The following is a 17,094-nucleotide window of genomic DNA, read 5'->3' on the forward strand; positions in this document are numbered from 1 at the left end:
AAGCTCTTCACTTAGAACCATCTCTGTGGAAATGAGTTTGAGAGCTTACAGCACATTGTTTTGAATCACGTTCTTTTGAATATTGTTAGTAGCAGCAGATTTTCTTCCATTAAAGGCTGATGAATTTTGGAAAGAGTCAAATGTCATTTGTTTTTAAATCAGATTCCTAAAGTAAGTGCTCAACTTGTGTTACAGTATTTGGGGTTATAAAAGGAAACAGCACAGGAAGGTGGGATTCTGAAGCAATTTGATTCATTTCCTTGAGTGGTTCAGAGTGTTTCTGAAGTCACACTTCGTAGTGCAATACATATTTTCTGTTTCCTGTTTGGTTACTGCTTACCTGTACTCTTTGGAGGGAGAGGTTTTAAGGTCCTAGTAAACGTTCGGCTTCATACTTGTAGAACTTAAGAGCCCCTTCCACGGCCTCCGTACAGAGAAGAGGAAGCTGCAGGCGTTCCAGCACACACCTCTAAAGGATCTCATCTCCTATCCCTGCATAACACAGATTTATGCAACAGCCAGTGAGAAGAATAATACAAAATAGAGTAGAAACAACTGTTAAACCCTGTGTCCTTTACATATGCATCTCTGAGTGCTCCGTTATAAACATTTACAAAGTTATAGGGGACCAAGTTAGATCATTGGCCAAACAAATAGTGGATTAGTGATGGATAAAACCAGATAAAAGATTGTACCTGAATGAGAATAAGGACACCACTTCATTTACTCCTGGCTAATTCGTTATCGATTCCACGGCACTGGGTTTTTGGTTTTTAATGGTTTCATCCAGGAGCCCTGCTAACCGAAAGCTGTGGGAAAAAAGACCTGGCCTAGGAAACCCTATGGGGCAGTTCTGTTCTGTCATATATGGTCACTATGAGTTGGAATCGACTTGATGGCACACAACAGCAATGGTTTCGTCAACATCCCTTGAATCATTTATTCAGCAGATATATTGAGCAACTACTAGGTGTCAGGCACGGTTCTAGGGTGTCTGAGGCTTTAGCCGTTATAGTGTGCTAACATTCTGGTGGCAAGGACTGACTATATATATATGTGTATATATACACACACACACACACACACACACACACACACACACTATGTATATGATATATAGTGTGTGTGTGTATACTGAGGAGCCCTAGTGGTGCAGTGTTAAGAGCTCAGAGCTCAGCTGCTAACCAGAAGGTTGGCAGTTCAAATCTCTCAGCTGCTCCTTGGAAACCTTATGGGGCAGTTCTACTCTGTCCTGTAGGGTTGCTATGAGTCAGAAACTATCTGTAAATCCCTGGAAGTCCTGGTGATACAGTGGTTAAAACCAAAAAGTTTGAACAACCAGTGGCTCCTTTAAAGATAGGGGCACTATGATTTGGAATTAACTATATGGGTCACAACAACAAATATGTGTTTTATAAAAAAACAAACCCAGTGCCGTTGAGATATATATATATACATATATATATATTTTTTTAACTCATTGCCATCAAGTCATCATATATATATATATATGAAGCCCTGGTGGTGCAATGGTTAAGCACTTGGCTGCTGACCAAAAGGCTGGTGGTTCAAATCCACCCAGGATCTCTACGAGAGAAGACCTGGTGATCTCCTCCAGTAGAGTCTAGAAAATCCTATGGGGCAGTTCTGCTTTGTCAAGTGGGGTCACTATGACTTGAAAATCAACTCGATGTCATACAACAACGTATATATAGTATAGAAGTCCCTGGGTGGCTTAAACTGTTAAGCACTCAACTACTAACAAAAAGGTTGGTGGTTTAAACCCACCTGTAGCCCAGTGAGCAAAGCGATAGACTGTTAAATGAAAGCCTGTGCGGGAGAAAAATGTGGTAGTCAGCTTCCGTAAAAATTTACAGCCTTGGCAACTCTATATGACTGCTATGTGTTGGAAGTGACCGCACAGGAGTGGGTTTAGAGAGGAGCTTTGGAAGAGAGACCTGGTGATCTACTTCAGAAAAATCACCCATTGAAAACCTCATAAGAGCACAGTTTTACTCTGACACAAATGGGATTGCCATGAGTCAGAATCAACACGATGGTGACAGCTGGTTTGGAGACTTTTTCCTGAGAGTCAGGTCTCAGGTGGAACCTTGCCCCTTCCATGAAGCCCCCTCCCCCTTCACGGGTCATTTAAATTGGCTTCTCCCCACTCCCACCCCTGTCCTGAAGGACTCGCTAACACGTATCATGTTTCTTTTTTTTTCATTATACTTCCCACTATCTGAAATGATCTCGTTCATTTATTTCTTTACTCATTTATTATCTGCCTCCTTCATCCTTTTGCTCGGTCCTCCACCTAGAAAGAAAGTGATAAAAGCAGGATGCTGGCTTTGTTCAACACTCAAACCCCAATGGAACTGCCCCATAGAGTTTCCGAGGAGCGCCTGGTAGATTCGAACAGCTGAACTTTTGATTAGTAGCCGTAGCTCTTAACCACTATGCCACCATACGTAAATACACATATACACACACATAAAAAAAAAAAATACGTATATATTTTTAATGCCCTGTCAAAATGTGTTCATAATTCATCTTCTAATGTAAGTTCAGATCATTTAAATATTTGCTCCTTTTGTCCTTATAGAGTCTTAAGTTCAAACAACTCCTTCAGGTAATTTTAAGGAACACGGGAAGTACACAGTTGTTATCCTGATGCCAATATTGTGGGGACAAGATACCCTTGAGGAATGTGAACTCTGGAATTAGACATATCTAGGCTCTAGTATGTGCCTGTCCCTGGCACTACTTTGGTGAACTTGGGCAAGCCTCCTAATCCTTCTGAGCCTCAGTTTCTCCATCTGTAAAATAAAAGTAATAATAGTACCTATCTCACAGTAGGAGCCCTGGTGGCACAGTGGTTAACAGCTCAGCTGCTAGCTGAAAGTTTGGCAGTTCAAACCCAGCAGCCACTCCGTGGAAAGATGTGGCAGTCTGCTTTTGTAAATATTAACAGCCTTGGAAACCTAAAGGGCAGTTCTACTCTGTCCTATAGGGTCATTATAAGTCAGAATTGACTCTGCGGCAACAGATATCTCATGGCATTATTGAGAGAATTAATTAAGACTGTTCATGTAAGTTGCTGTGAAGTACATTGTTAGGTTGTCATTGTTAGGTTCAGTCCAGTCAGTTCTGACTCACATAGACCCTATGGACAGCGGAACGAAAAGATGCCCAGTCCTGCTCTATCCTCACAGTTGTTGCTATGCTTGAGCCCATTGTTGCAGCCACTCTGTCAACTCATCTTGTTGACAGTCTTATTTTTTGCTGACTCTCTGCTTTACTAAGCATGATATCCTTCCCCAGGGACTAATTCCTCCTGATAACATGTCCAAAGTATGTGAGAAGTAGTCTCATCATCCTCCTTCACTATTGCATCTTGAGGCTTGAATTTTTTCTTCAGTTCTTTCAGCTTAAGAAATGCTGAGCATGTTCTTCCCTTTTGGTTTTTTATCTCCAGGTCTCTGCACATGCCATCATACTTTACTTTGTCTTCTTAAGCTGCCCTTTTAATCTTCTGTTCAGCTCTTTTACTTCATCAGTTTTTCCTTTTGCTTTAGCTACTCAGCTTTTAAGAGCAAGTTTCAGAGTCTCTTCTGACATCCAGTTACGTCGTTTCTTTCTCTCTTGTCTTTTTAATGACCTCTTTCTTTCTTCATGTATGATGTCCTTGATGACATTCCACAGCTTGTCTGGTCCTCAGTCATTAGTGTTCAACACGTGAAATCTGTTCTTGAGATGGCCTCTAAATTCCGGTGGGATATACTCCAGGTAGTACTTTGACTTTCATCAACTTGTTCTAATTTTCTTCAGTTTCAACTTGAACTTGCATATGAGTAATTGATGGTCTGATCCGCAGTCAGCCCCTGACCTTGTTCTGACTGATGATATTGAGATTTTCCATTGTCTCTTTCCACAGATGCAGTCAATTTGATTCCTGTGTATTCCCTCTGGCGAGGTCCATGTGTATAGTTGCTGTTTATGTTGGTGAAAAAATGTATTTGCAATGAAGAAGTCCTTGGTCTTGCAAAATTCTATCATTCGATCTCCGGCATTGTTTCTACCACCAAGGCCATATTTTCTAACTACGGATCCTTTATCTTTGTTTCCAGCTTTTGCATTCCAACCGCCAATAATTATTAGTGGATTCTGATTGCATGTTCGATCAATTTCAGACTGCAGAAGTTGGCAAAAATCTTCAATTTCTTCATCTTTGGGCTTAGTGGTTGGTGCGTAAATTTGAATAATAGTCATGTTAACTGGTCTTTCTTGTAGGCAGATGGATATTATCCTATCACTGACAGCATTATACTTCAGGATTGACCTTGAAAATATTCTTTTTCTTGTTGAATGCAACGCCATTCCTCTTCAAGTTGTCATTCCCAGCATAGTAGACCATATGATTGTCTGATTAAAAATGACCAATACCAGTCCATTTCAGCTCACTAATGCCTAGGACATCAACATTTATGCATTCCATTTCCTTTTTAACTATTTCCAATTTTCCTGGATTCATACTTCTTACATTCCAAGTTCTGATCATTAATGAATGTTTGCAGCTGTTTCTTCTCGCTTTAAGTTGTGCCACATCAGCAAATGTAGGTCCCGAAAGCTTGACTCCAAACCAAAAAGGCCAAACCCACTGCCATTGAGTCAATTCCCACTCAAATGACCCTATAGGACAGAGTAGAACTGCCCCATAGAGTTTCCAAGGAGCGCCTGGCAGATTTGAACTGCCGACCTCTTGGTTAGCAGCTGTAGCACTTAACCACTACGCTGCCAGGGTTTCCAGCTTGACTCTGACCATATTATTAAGGACGACTTTGAGGAGGCAGACCTTCCCCAGTTGTATTTTGAGTGCTTCCCAACATGAGGGCTCATCTTCCGGCACTGTATCAGACCATGTTCTACTCTATTCATAAGGTTTTCACTGGCTAATTCTTTTCAGAAGTAGATGGCCAGGTCCTTTTTCCTAGTCTGGAAAACTCAGCTGAAACCTGTCTGCCTTGGGTGACCCTGATGGTATTTGAATACTGGTGGCATAGCTTCAGCATCACAGCAACAGAGAAGCCCCCTCAGTACGACAAACGGACAGATGCGTGAAATACTTTACATGTATAAAATGGACAACCTTAGCTAGGAGCTCTGTGAATTAAAAAAAAGTGAAAAACCTGTACAGTGTTGACAATTTTATATATTGCCAACACACACACATATATATATACACACACATATATATATAATGCTTTAGGTGAAAGTCTACAGCTCAAGTTAATTTCTCATACAAAAATTCATACACTCATTTTTATGACACTAGTTGCAATCCCTGTAATATGACAGTATACTCCCTCTTTCTGCCTCAGTTTCTCGTGTCCATCCAACCAGCTCCTGTCTCTTTCTGCCTTCTCATCCTGCCTCTGGACAGAAGCCTTCGGTTTAGTCTCATGTATCTGCTTGTACTAAGAAGCACGCTCTTCATGAGTATTATTTATGTTTTATAGTCCAGTCTACCCTTTGTCTGAAAAGTTTGCTTTGGGAATGGTTTTAGTTCTGGGTTAACAGAGAGTCCAGGGGCCATGTGTTTGAGGGTTCCTCTACTCTCAGTCAGACAATTAAGTCTGGTCTTTTTACTAGAATTTGAGTTCTGCACCACGCTTTTCTCCTGCTCCGTCAGGGACTCTCTGTTTCATTCCCTTTCAGGGCAGCCCTTGGTGGTACCGGGCACCATCTAGTTCTTCCGGTCTCAGGCAGAGAGAGTCTCTGGTTTATGTGGTGCTTTTGACTCTTGGACTAATATTTTTCTTGTGTCTTTGGAGTTCTTCATTTCCTTTGCTCTAGGTAGTTTGGGACCAATTGATGGATCTTAGACAGCCACTTACAAGCTTTTAAGACCCCAGATGCCACTCACCAAAATGGGATATAGGACATTTTCTTAATAAACTTCGTTATGCCAATTGACCTAGATGTCCCACAAAACCATGGTTCCCAGACTCCTGCCCCTGCTACTCTGCCCCTTGAAGTGTTTATTTGTATTCAGGAAACTTCCTAGCTTTTGGTTTAGTCCAGCTGTGCTGACTTCCCCTGTATTGTGTGTTGTCCTTGCCTTCACCTAAGATAATTCTTGCCTGTTATCTAATTAGTGAATTCCCCTCTCCCTCCATCCCCACCCTCGTAACCATCAAAGAATGTTTTCTTCTGTGTTAAAAATTTTCTTGAGTTCTTATAATAGTGGTCTTTTGCAATATTTGTCCTTTTGTGACTAATTTCACTCAGCATAATGCCTTCCAGATTCATCCATTTTGTGAGAACTTGCTCCCATTCATCACTGTTCATCATTGTGTAGCATTCCGTTGTGTGTATATACCATAATTTGTTTATCCATTCATCTGTTGATGGATGCCTAGGTTGTTTCCACATTTTTCCTATTGTGAACAGTACTGCAGTGAACATGGGTGTGCATATATCTATTTGTGTGAAGGCTGTTCTTTCTCTAGGATAAATTCCAAGGGGTGGGATTGCTGAATCATATGGTACTTCTATTTCTAGCTTTTTGAGGAAGCGCCATATTGTTTTCCAAAGTGGTTATGCCATTTTATATTCCCACCAGCAGTGTATAAGTGTTCCAGTCTCTCCACAACCTCACCAACATTTATTATTTTGTGTTTTTTGGATTAATGCTAGCCTTGTTGGGGTGAGATGGTATCTCATTGTAGTTTTGATTTGCATTTTATTAATGGCTAATAATCATGAGCATTCCTCATGTATCTGTTAGCCGCCTGAATGTCTTCTTTGGTGAAGTGCCTGTTCACATCCTTTGCCCATTTTTTGATTGGGTTGTCTTTTTGTTGTTGAGTTTTTGCAGTATTACGTAGATTTTAGAGATCAGACGCTGATTGGATTTGTTGTAGCCAAAAACTTTTTCCAAGTCTGTAGGTTGTGTTGTTACTCTTTTGGTGAAGTCTTTTAATTAGCTAAGTGTTTGATTTATCTAGGTATTATTATCCCAGTTATCTGGTTTCTCTTCTGGTGTTTGTGCATTGTTACTTAAGTTTCATATTCTGTTTATGCCATGTATTAGGGCTCCTAGCGTTGTCCCTATTTTTTCTTCTGCTGTCTTTATCATTTTAGATTTTATATTTGGGTTTTTGATTCATTTTGAGTTAGTTTTTGTACATGGTGCGAGGTATGCATCTTGTTTCATTTTTTTGCAGATGGATATCCAGTTATGCCAGCATCATTTGTTAAAGAGACTGTCTTTTCCCCTATTTAATGGTCTTTGGGCCTTTGTCAAATATCAGCTACTCTTTTTTTCTTAGGTGCATGAATTTATGTTGGGACTCTCAATTCTGTTCCATTGGTCTATGTATCTCTTTTTGTACCAGTACCACGCTGTTTTGACTACTGTGGTTGTATAATAGGTTCTAAAATCAGATAGTGTAAGGCCTCTCACTTTATTCTTCTTCTTCAGTAATGCTTTTCTTACCCAGGGCTTCTTGCCTTTTTGTATGAAGTTGGTAATTTGTTTTTCCATCTCATTAAAAAATGTCATTGGAATTTGAATCAGGATTGTATTGAATCTGTAGATCGCTTTGGGTAGAATCGACATTTTCACAATGTTGAGTCTTTCTATCCGTGAGCACAGCATGTTCTTCCACTCACGTAGGTGTCTTTTGGTTTCTTGCAGTAGTGTCTCATAGTTTTCTTTGTGTAGATCTTTTATGTCTCTGGTTAGATTTATTCCTAAGTATTTTATCTTCTTGGGGGCTATTATAAATGGTATTGATTTGGTGATTTCCTCTTCAAAGTTCTCTTTTTTGAACTCTCCTCAATTAGAGGAGTCTAACTGATTTTTGTATTTTATCTTGTATCCCAATACTCTGCTGAATCTTCTATTAGTTCCAGTAGTTTTCTTGTGGATTCTTTGGGGTTTTCTGTATATAAGATCATATCATCTGCAAATAGAGACCAATTTGGATGCCCTTTATTTCTTTTTCTTCCCTTATTGCTCTGTCTAGGACCTCTAACACTATGTTGAGTAAGAGTGGTGATAAAGGGCATCCTTGTCTGTTTCCTTTTCTCAAGGGGAATGCTTTCAGATTCTGTCCATTTAGGAAGATGTTGGCTGTTGGCTTTGTATAAATGCCCTTTATTATGTTGAGGAATTTCCCTTCTATTCCTATTCTGCTGAGAGTTTTTACCATGAATGTGTGGTGGACTTTGTCAAATGGCTTTTCTGTATCAATTGATAAGATCATGTGGTCCTCATCTTTTGTTTTATTTATGTGATGGATTACATTGGTTGTTTTTCTAATGTTGAACCATCCCTGCATACCTGGTATGAATCCCACTTGGTCATGGTGAATTATATTTTTGGTATGCTGTTGAATTCTGTTGGCTAGAATTTTGTTGAGGACTTTTGCACCTAAGTTCATGAGGGATATTGGTTTGTAATTTTCTTTTTTGATTTGTGGTGTCTTTACCTGGTTTTGGTACCAGGGTTATATTACACTGGCTTCATAGAATGAGTTTGTGAGAATTCCATCGTTTTCTATGTCTGAAATACCTTTAGTATGAGTGGTGTTAACTTCTCTGAAAGTTTGGTAGAATTTTGCAGTGAAGCCGTCAAGGCCAGGGCTTTTTGTTGTTGCTGTTGTTGAAAGTTTTTAAATTACCTTTTCAATCTCTTCTTTTGTTATAGGCTTATTTAGTTTTTCTACCACAATTTGTATTAGTTTAGGTAGTTAGAAATTTTTCCATTTCCTCTAGGTTTTCAAATTTGTTGGAGTACAATTTTTATAGTATTTGGTTATGATTCTTTTAATTTCAGTTGATTCTGCTGTGATATTGCCCATCTCATTTCTTATTCAGGTTATCTACTTCCCCTCCTGTTTTTTTTTTTTTTTTTGGTCAGTCTGGCCAATGGTTTATCAATTTTGTTGATCTTTTCAAAGAACCAGCTTTTGGCTTTATAATTCTTTCATTTTTCTATTCTCTATTTCATTTAATTTTGCTCTAATTTGTATTATTTGCTTTCTTCTGGTGCCTGAGGGCTTCTTCTGCCACTGTCTTCCTGTTTGTTTGAGCTGTAAGGTTAATGTTTTAATTTTGGCCCTTTCTTCTTTTTGGAAGTGTGCCTTTGTTGCTATAAATTGACCTCTGAGCACTGCTTTTGCTGTGTCCTAAAGGATCTGGTAAGGTGTGTTTTCATTCTCATTTGATCCTAAGAATTTCTTTATTCTGCCTTTGATTTCTTCTATAACCCAGTAGTGTTTGAGCAAGATGTTGTTCAGTTTTCAAGTATTTGATTTTTATTTTCCTTGCTGTTTCTGGTATTGATTTCTACTTTATGGCTTTACGATCAGAAAAGATGCTTTGTAGTATTTTGATGTTTTCGATTCTGTTAAGGCTTGCTTTGTGGTCTAATATGTGGTCTATTCTGGAGAATGTTCATGTCTATTGGAAAAGAAAGTGTACTTGGCTGCTGTTGGGTGGAGTGTTCTGTACATGTGTATGAGGTCAAATTGGTTGATTGTGGCATTTAGATCTTTGGTGTCTTTATCAAGCTTCTTTCTGGATGTTCTGTCCTTCACTGAAAGTAGTGTGTTGAAGTCTTCTACTATTATTGTGGAGCTGTCTATTTCTCTTTTCAATGCTGTTAGAGTTTGTTTTATGTATTTTGGAGCCCAGTGGTTGGGTGTGTATTTATTACAGTTATGTCCTTTTGGTGTATTGACTCTTTAATCATTATATAGTGTCCTTCCTTATCCTTTGTGGTGGACTTTGCTTTCAAATTTATTTTGTCAGAGATTAATATTGCCCCTCCTGCTCTTTTTTGATTTTCTTTTTCCATCCTTTGAGTTTTAGCTTGTATTTTTGAGTCTGAGGTGTGTCTCTTGTATGCAGCATATAGACAGATTGTGTTTTTTTATCCATTCTGCGGCTCTCTATTTATTGCTGCATTTAGTCCATTTATATTCAGTGTCATTATTGATAAGTATGAGTTTAGTGCTGTCATTTTGATGTATTTTTTTTTTATTGTACTTTAGATGAAAGTTTACAGAACAAACTAGTTCCTTATTATGACGTTGGTTAATAACCCCACAATGTGTCAATACTCTCCCTTCTCAACCTTGGGTTCCCTATTACTTGCTTTCCTGTCCCTTCCTGCCCTCTAGTCTTTGCCCCTGGGCTGGTGTGCCCCTTTAGTCTCATTTTGATTTATGGGCCTGTACAGTCTTTGGCTGAAGGGTGAACCTCAGGAGTCACTTATCACCAAGCTGAAAGGGTGTCCAGGGGCCACAGTCTTGGAGTTTCTCCAGTCTCTATCAAGCCAGCAAATCTGGCCTTTCTTTTTGAGTTAGAATTCTGTTTTACATTTTCTTCAGCTGTGTCCAGTACCCTCTATTTTGATCCCTGTCAGAGCAGTCAGTGGTGGTAGCCACTCACCATCTAGTTGTACTGGACTCAGTCTGGTGGAGGCTGTGGTAGATGTGTTCCATTTGCCCTTGGACTGATCTTTCGCTTGTATCTTTAGTTTTCTTCATTCTTCATTGCTCCCAAAAGGGTGAGACCAGTGGAGTATCCTAGATGGCTGCTCATAGGCTTTTACGACTTCAGACTTTACTCACCAGACTAGAATGTAGAACATTTTCTTTATAAACTATGTTATGCTAATTAAGCCAGATGTTCCTTGAGACCATGGTCCCCAGAGCCCTCAGCCCAGCAATTCAGTTCCTCTGGGAGTTTGGATGTGTCTGTGGGACTTTCACTTTGACTTGTACAAGTTGTGCTCTTTGGGTATGTTTTTGTGTGTGTGCATCGTTGACAGTTTCTTTGTTCCACTTAATTTTCTGTGCTGAGTCATTTTCTTTTCATCTTTTTCATTGTTGCTGATTTTGTATTTGCTGAGTCTTTATGTTTTTCTTCCTTTTTATTTTGATGTGTAGTATTGTTAGTTTCCTTTGTAGTTACCTTAAAATTTACCTGTATTTTTCTAAGTTTATGGCAGTCTTTTATTTCTTGATATCAACTTGACTTCCTTTCCATAGGGAAGTTCTACGACTACATTATTTAGTCCCTCTTTTTTGTTTTAATATTGTCACTTTTACGTATTGACGTCTCTCTTCTCTCTTTGATTTATTTTCGTGACTTCCCTATCCAGGTTGACATCTGGTTATTCTGTCCTATGTTCTAGACTTGGGTTGTTATCTGTTATTATTGATTTTCTAACCAGAAGACTCCCTTTAGTATAATATTGGTTTGGCTTTTACAAATTCCCTTAATTTCTGTTTATCTGGAAATACCCTAATTTCACCATCATATTTGAGAGACAGTTTTGCTGGATATGTAATTCTTGGCTGGCATTTTTTTTTTCTTCTTCAAGGGTTTATATATGTCATCCTATTGCCTTCTTGCCTGTGTGGTCTCTGCTGAGTAATTGGAGCTTGGTCTTGTTGACTCTCTTTTGTAGATGACTTTTTTTTTTTATTAACTTTTATTGAGCTTCAAGTGAACGTTTACAAATCATGTCAAACTGTCACATATAAGTTTATATACACCTTACTCCGTACTCCCACTTGCTCTCCCCCTAATGAGTCAGCCCTTCCAGTCTCTCCTTTCGTGACAATTTTGCCAGCTTCCGACTCTCTCTATCCTCCCATCCCCCCTCCAGACAGGAGATGCCAACACAGTCTCAAGTTTCCACCTGATACAAATAGCTCACTCTTCATCAGCATCTCTCTCCTACCCACTGTCCGGTCCCTTTCATGTCTGATGAGTTGTCTTCGGGAATGGTTCCTGTCCTGGGCCAACAGAAGGTTTGGGGACCATGACCGCCAGGATTCCTCTAGTCTCAGTCAGACCATTAAGTCTGGTCTTTTTATGAGAATTTGGGGTCTGCATCCCACTGATCTCCTGCTCCCTCAGGGGTTCTCTGTTGTGCTCCCTGTCAGGGCTGAAGATGACTTTTTGTTTATCCCTAAAAATCCCTAGCCACTGTTAAAATTCTCTCTTTATCTTTGGTTTTGGCAATTTTGATTATAGTATGTCTTGGTGACTTTTTTGGGGGATCTACCCTGTTGGGTTTACCCTGTGTGGGGTTTGGTGAACTTCTTAAATAGATATTGTTATGGGTTGAATTGTGTCCCAACCAAAATATGTGTCAACTTGATTAGGCCAAGATTCCCAGTATTGTGTGGTTGTCTTCCATTTTGTGATTGTAATTAAAGAAGATTAAGGTGGTATTGTAACACCCTTACTAAAGTCACATCCCTGATACAATGTAAAGGGAGTTGCCCTTGGGCATGGCCTGCAGCACCTTTTATCTTACAAGAGATGCAAGGAAAGGGAATCAAGGAGAAAAGGGGGGAACCTCAAACCACCAAGAAAGCAGTGCTGGGAGCAGAGTGCATCCTTTCGACTCAGGGTTTCTGTGCAGAGAAGCTCCTAGTCTGGGGAAGATTGATGACAAGGACCTCTCTCTAGAGCCAACAGAGAAAGAAAGCCTATCCCTGGAGCTGACACCCTGAGTTTAGACTTGTAGCCTACTGCTCCGTGAGAGAATAAACTTCTCTTTGTTAATATCAGGGAAATTTTCTGTCATCAAATCTTCAATTCTCTTTGTATTTTCCGTTATCTTCCCCTGTTCTGCTAATCAAATGGTCGGCAGTTCAAGTCTGCCAAGCGCTCCTCGGAAACCTATGGGGCATTGCATATGGTTGCTATGAGTTGGAAACAATAGCACTATTCCCCCCCCCCCCATTCTGGTACTCCAATCCCTTGTAGGTTATTCCTCTTGATAGAGTCCCACATAATTCTTAGGGTTTCTTCATTCTTTTTAAAATTCTTTTACCTGATTTTTCCTCAAATAAATTGATGTCAAGTGCTTTATCTTCAATCTCACTAATTCTGACTTCCATTGCCTCAATTCTGCTCCTATGACTTTCTATTGAGTTATCTAATTCTGGAATTTTATTGTTAACCTTTCTATTTGCTGTCTCTCTATGGATTCTTGCAGACAGTTAAATTTATCATTTTGCCTTGTATAACCTTCTTAAGTTCTATTGCTTTGTCTGTGTTTTCCTTGGCTTGGTCTGTGTTTGCCTGATGTCCTTCTCGATCTCTTGAAGAGCTCTGTATATTAATCTTTTGAGTTCTACCTCTGGTAATTCAAAGATTTTCTCTTCCCCTGGGAGGTTTTCTGGTTCTTTGTTTTGGTTGCTTGCTGAAGCCATCATGGTCTGCCACTTTATGTAATATGATATTGACTGTTGTCTCCAAGCCATCAATAAGTTACTGTATTTATTTATTTTATGTTTGCCTCCTGTGTCCTAGCTTTTTGTTTTGTTTTGTTTTAATATTCCCAAGTAGACTGGTCGCGTGAGCTACTTTGATTATTGGCGTCTTTGAAGCTTTCACGTCCTGTCACCAGGTGGTTATTGCTGCTACTAGGTATGTGAGCCCAGGAGTCCATTTGCTTTTCTTGTGTGGATTCAGCTCAGGTGTCAAAGTCATTGGTCACCGAGTGTGTGGTGTGGGCTCTCACCTACAGTCCTAGATGGGCAGGGCTACATAGGGGTAATTGGAGCAAGCACAGGTATTTTTCTGTAGTAAGGGTTTATGTGCTGAGAAAGGTAGGGGGCTGATGGCTGTTCCTGAGTGCCTGGGTGAAGGCATGTCCCTGTTCCCTAATGCCCATAGGTGGATGGGTTTTTCAGCTGGATTTTGGGCACCCAAAGCTATTGACTATAAGGACTGGGAGACACCACTTATCCCCAGATCCCTGTCATGGGTTGCTAGGTGGAGCGGGTGGAGCCACCAGTCCTCAGGTCCCTGATGTGGGTAGATGAGGATCCTGCTTAATGGGCAGGGTGGTGTCAAATGTCATGAATCTGCTACTGCCCCTTATCTGTTGCAGTTGAAAATAGGCTTCAGATCTAAACCCTGTTGTACTATGCTAGTGAGGGCCTATGCTGTTGAAATGGGCCTGCACAGGTCTAGGCAGAGGTGAAAGGCGTTCAAAGTCTGTGGACCCCTGATGCCTGTGCCTAGGGACAGAGGCTGTGCCTGCCCTGAGGTCCCAGCTTAGGGGAGCTGACAGATTTTTTCCCGTTTGTTATTTGTTTGTTAATTTATTCTCTCTCCAAAGCCGGGAGATGGCTTGGAGTGCATGATGGGTCTCACTTCCGGCCCAGGGGACACGGCAATCACTGAATCACTGGAACTGGAGTAGAGGAAGGAAGGGTCAGTTGAAGGGGAGAGAGGTACTTCGCAGAGGGGGAAGGGTTATTTTGATCCCATGTGGTAGGTTAGATGCTTGCATTTAACTTTCGCAGATCCAGCGCCACTTCTGGTTCCAGAGGCTTGTGCAAACTCTCCACCTCTCAGTTTCTCCCAATGGGGAAAACATATCCCAAGCAGGGTTCTGGCCAAGTCAGGTCTGGAAAATTCTTGCTGCTTCTGAACTGTCTGCCCTTCCCCCTGCTACTCAGTCCAGTTCCTAACTTTGTCTTTGATGTTCAGGGCTCCTAGATTGTCATATATAATTGATTTGACTTGTTTTGGATCTTTGTTATAAGAGAGAACACATGAAGTGTTTGACTAGTATGCCGTCTTGGCCCTGCATCCCTATAATATTTTTTTAAAAGAAGCAAATGAAAACCAAATTCAGTAAAGTTTTTTGCAGATTTGGGGGGAAAAATATTAACTGTCCTCTTACCAAGTCATCACCTCCTCTTATAGGCTATAGCTTTGCAACAATGCTTAGCAATAGCATCCCATCCCATGACACTCAATCAAAGATAAAACTGACACAAGGTACACCTGGGAATAGAAATCTCATTTGTGAAGGAATATGCTTTGATACTTTAGAGATTGAAGTTACCAGGATATTGCCCTCTGGTGTTTTTTTGTCAGTTTGCTTTTTGATACTGAATAAACTATTTGCTGTTTTGGTAGCAAATCTTTATTTATTATTTATATTTTCATAGGCAGACCTAAATAATACTTCACAGCATTCACAGTACTTATGAACAGATGGGTGAGACATTTGTATAGAGTTAACTTTCCTTGCATTAAAAACTCTTTATAAATATGTGCATCATGGAATCACTATACATTTTACTTCTTAATATGATATCTTACACTAGAAACAGCTCTTTTTAAATTTTCACTTCCTGTGAAATGTAAGAAATACATGAGAAATATTTTGATAGGAGAGAAGTGAAATTTGAGTGTGACAGAGTCAATTGGCAAATTCAGATTGATTGAGAATATTAACTCATTTAAATCCAACCACCAAAATCTTGCAGAATATTATGTTAATGAGTAAAAAAGTAAGTAATCACTAGATTATCTACAAACCTAAAATTAACCATTACTTAAGGCCAGAATTTAGCAAAAAGGACTGATGGACGTCACTTGACTTTTTCTATCCACACCGTGGAGCAGGTGCCAATGAGCAGTGAAGAGAACAGAGATTAAACAGACTGGAGAGTCAATCCTGAGCACTGCAGGGGTGATTACATCATTAATTTAGCAAATGGGAAAGTGTATGCTAAAAATTGCTTTATAAAATGGAAAGACTTAGTCATTATTGTTATTATTTTTCTGTATTATATTACCTTGAGATATTATTTATTTCTGAATGCAGATAAAAAAGGAAAACCAAAAACCAGTTGGTGTGGAGTTAATTCCAACTCATGGTGACCCTACCCCATGTGAGTCAGAGTAGAACTGTGCTCCACAGGGTTTTCAAAGGCTAAGTTTTTGAAAGTAGACCATTAGGCCTTTCTTCTGAGGCTCCTCTAGGTGGACTCAAACCTCCAACCTTTCATTTAGCAGCCCAGCATGCTAACTGTTTGTATCACCCAGGGTTTTAAAAAGAAGCTAGCTTAAACTCTAGTGAATGTGAGCTTGAAGAAAATTGAGCAGGGATAAAAAAAAAAAAATTATTAGGATTGTTCAAACAATAATATGAGTTAATGGTAATGGGAAACCTCAGAAACATATTCTTTGAAAGTCTTAAAAATTTGAGTCTCTCTGGGGTGGTTTAGCTATAGGCTTTTCTGAAAGAGAGAGGGCAACTTTTAATGGCTCTATGGGTTTTGTCGCCTCAAATCATCCAACTCAGCCAGAATCAAGACATTTTCCTAGAACACTAAAATATTAGAACAGATGAAGCACCATTTTACATATTTTATAGAAGAATAAATGGTTTATTTTTAAACATTCTTTCAAAACCTCAATCGTCAGACTAACGATGCTCAAGAAATTCTCTGAGGCAGTCAGCTGTGGTGTCTGCACCAAGTGAGATGATAAAAACCTATAGATATTTGAAAGCTCTGGCTAATCATACACAACGAAGTAGATACCCTGCATACATATACTATTATAAAGCCATGTAAAGGGAGTGCCATCCTGTGTATTGCAGGATGTTTACCAGCATCCCTGGCTTTTACCTACTAGATGACACTAGTACCTCTCCTGTAGTTGTGACAACAAATGATGTCTCCAGACATTGCCAAATGTGCCTGGGGGGGTAAAATCATCCCGTTTGAGAACTGCTGCTGTAGTACAAATGATAAAACGTGCAAACATGGACATAAATTACATAAAAGATAGCACATGATGGTTGACAAGAGAAATACAGGTAAACACTCTGGATATTCAGAGGAAGGAAAGATTCCTTTAAGCTGAGGGCTTCCTGGAGAAGGAGGTATTTACAGTACGCTTTGAAAAAAAAATTTTTTTTTTTTCTTGGAGAATTGCTAGTATTTAAAAATGCAAGGAAGATGAGAAGGTCATTCCAGGTGAAGGGAAGAGCAGATACCAAGGAATGGAATCACAAAAGCATGCCACATGCCTTAAATCAAATGGAGTAGTTATGAGCTTTGTAGGAAATCATGTCATACAGGATATTAGGGCAGACCCTGAAGGGTCACTTACCTCCAGTTAAGGGGGATTTATTCTATAAGTGATGGGAACATATCATTGTAGTCCAGTTCTGATGGGGACAATCTTTATGCATAAACTGCAGTGCCATGGATTGAATTGTGTCCCTCCAAAATATGTGTCAGC

Source organism: Elephas maximus, chromosome 4, assembly GCF_024166365.1.
Source record: "Elephas maximus indicus isolate mEleMax1 chromosome 4, mEleMax1 primary haplotype, whole genome shotgun sequence".
NCBI lineage: Eukaryota > Metazoa > Chordata > Mammalia > Proboscidea > Elephantidae > Elephas > Elephas maximus.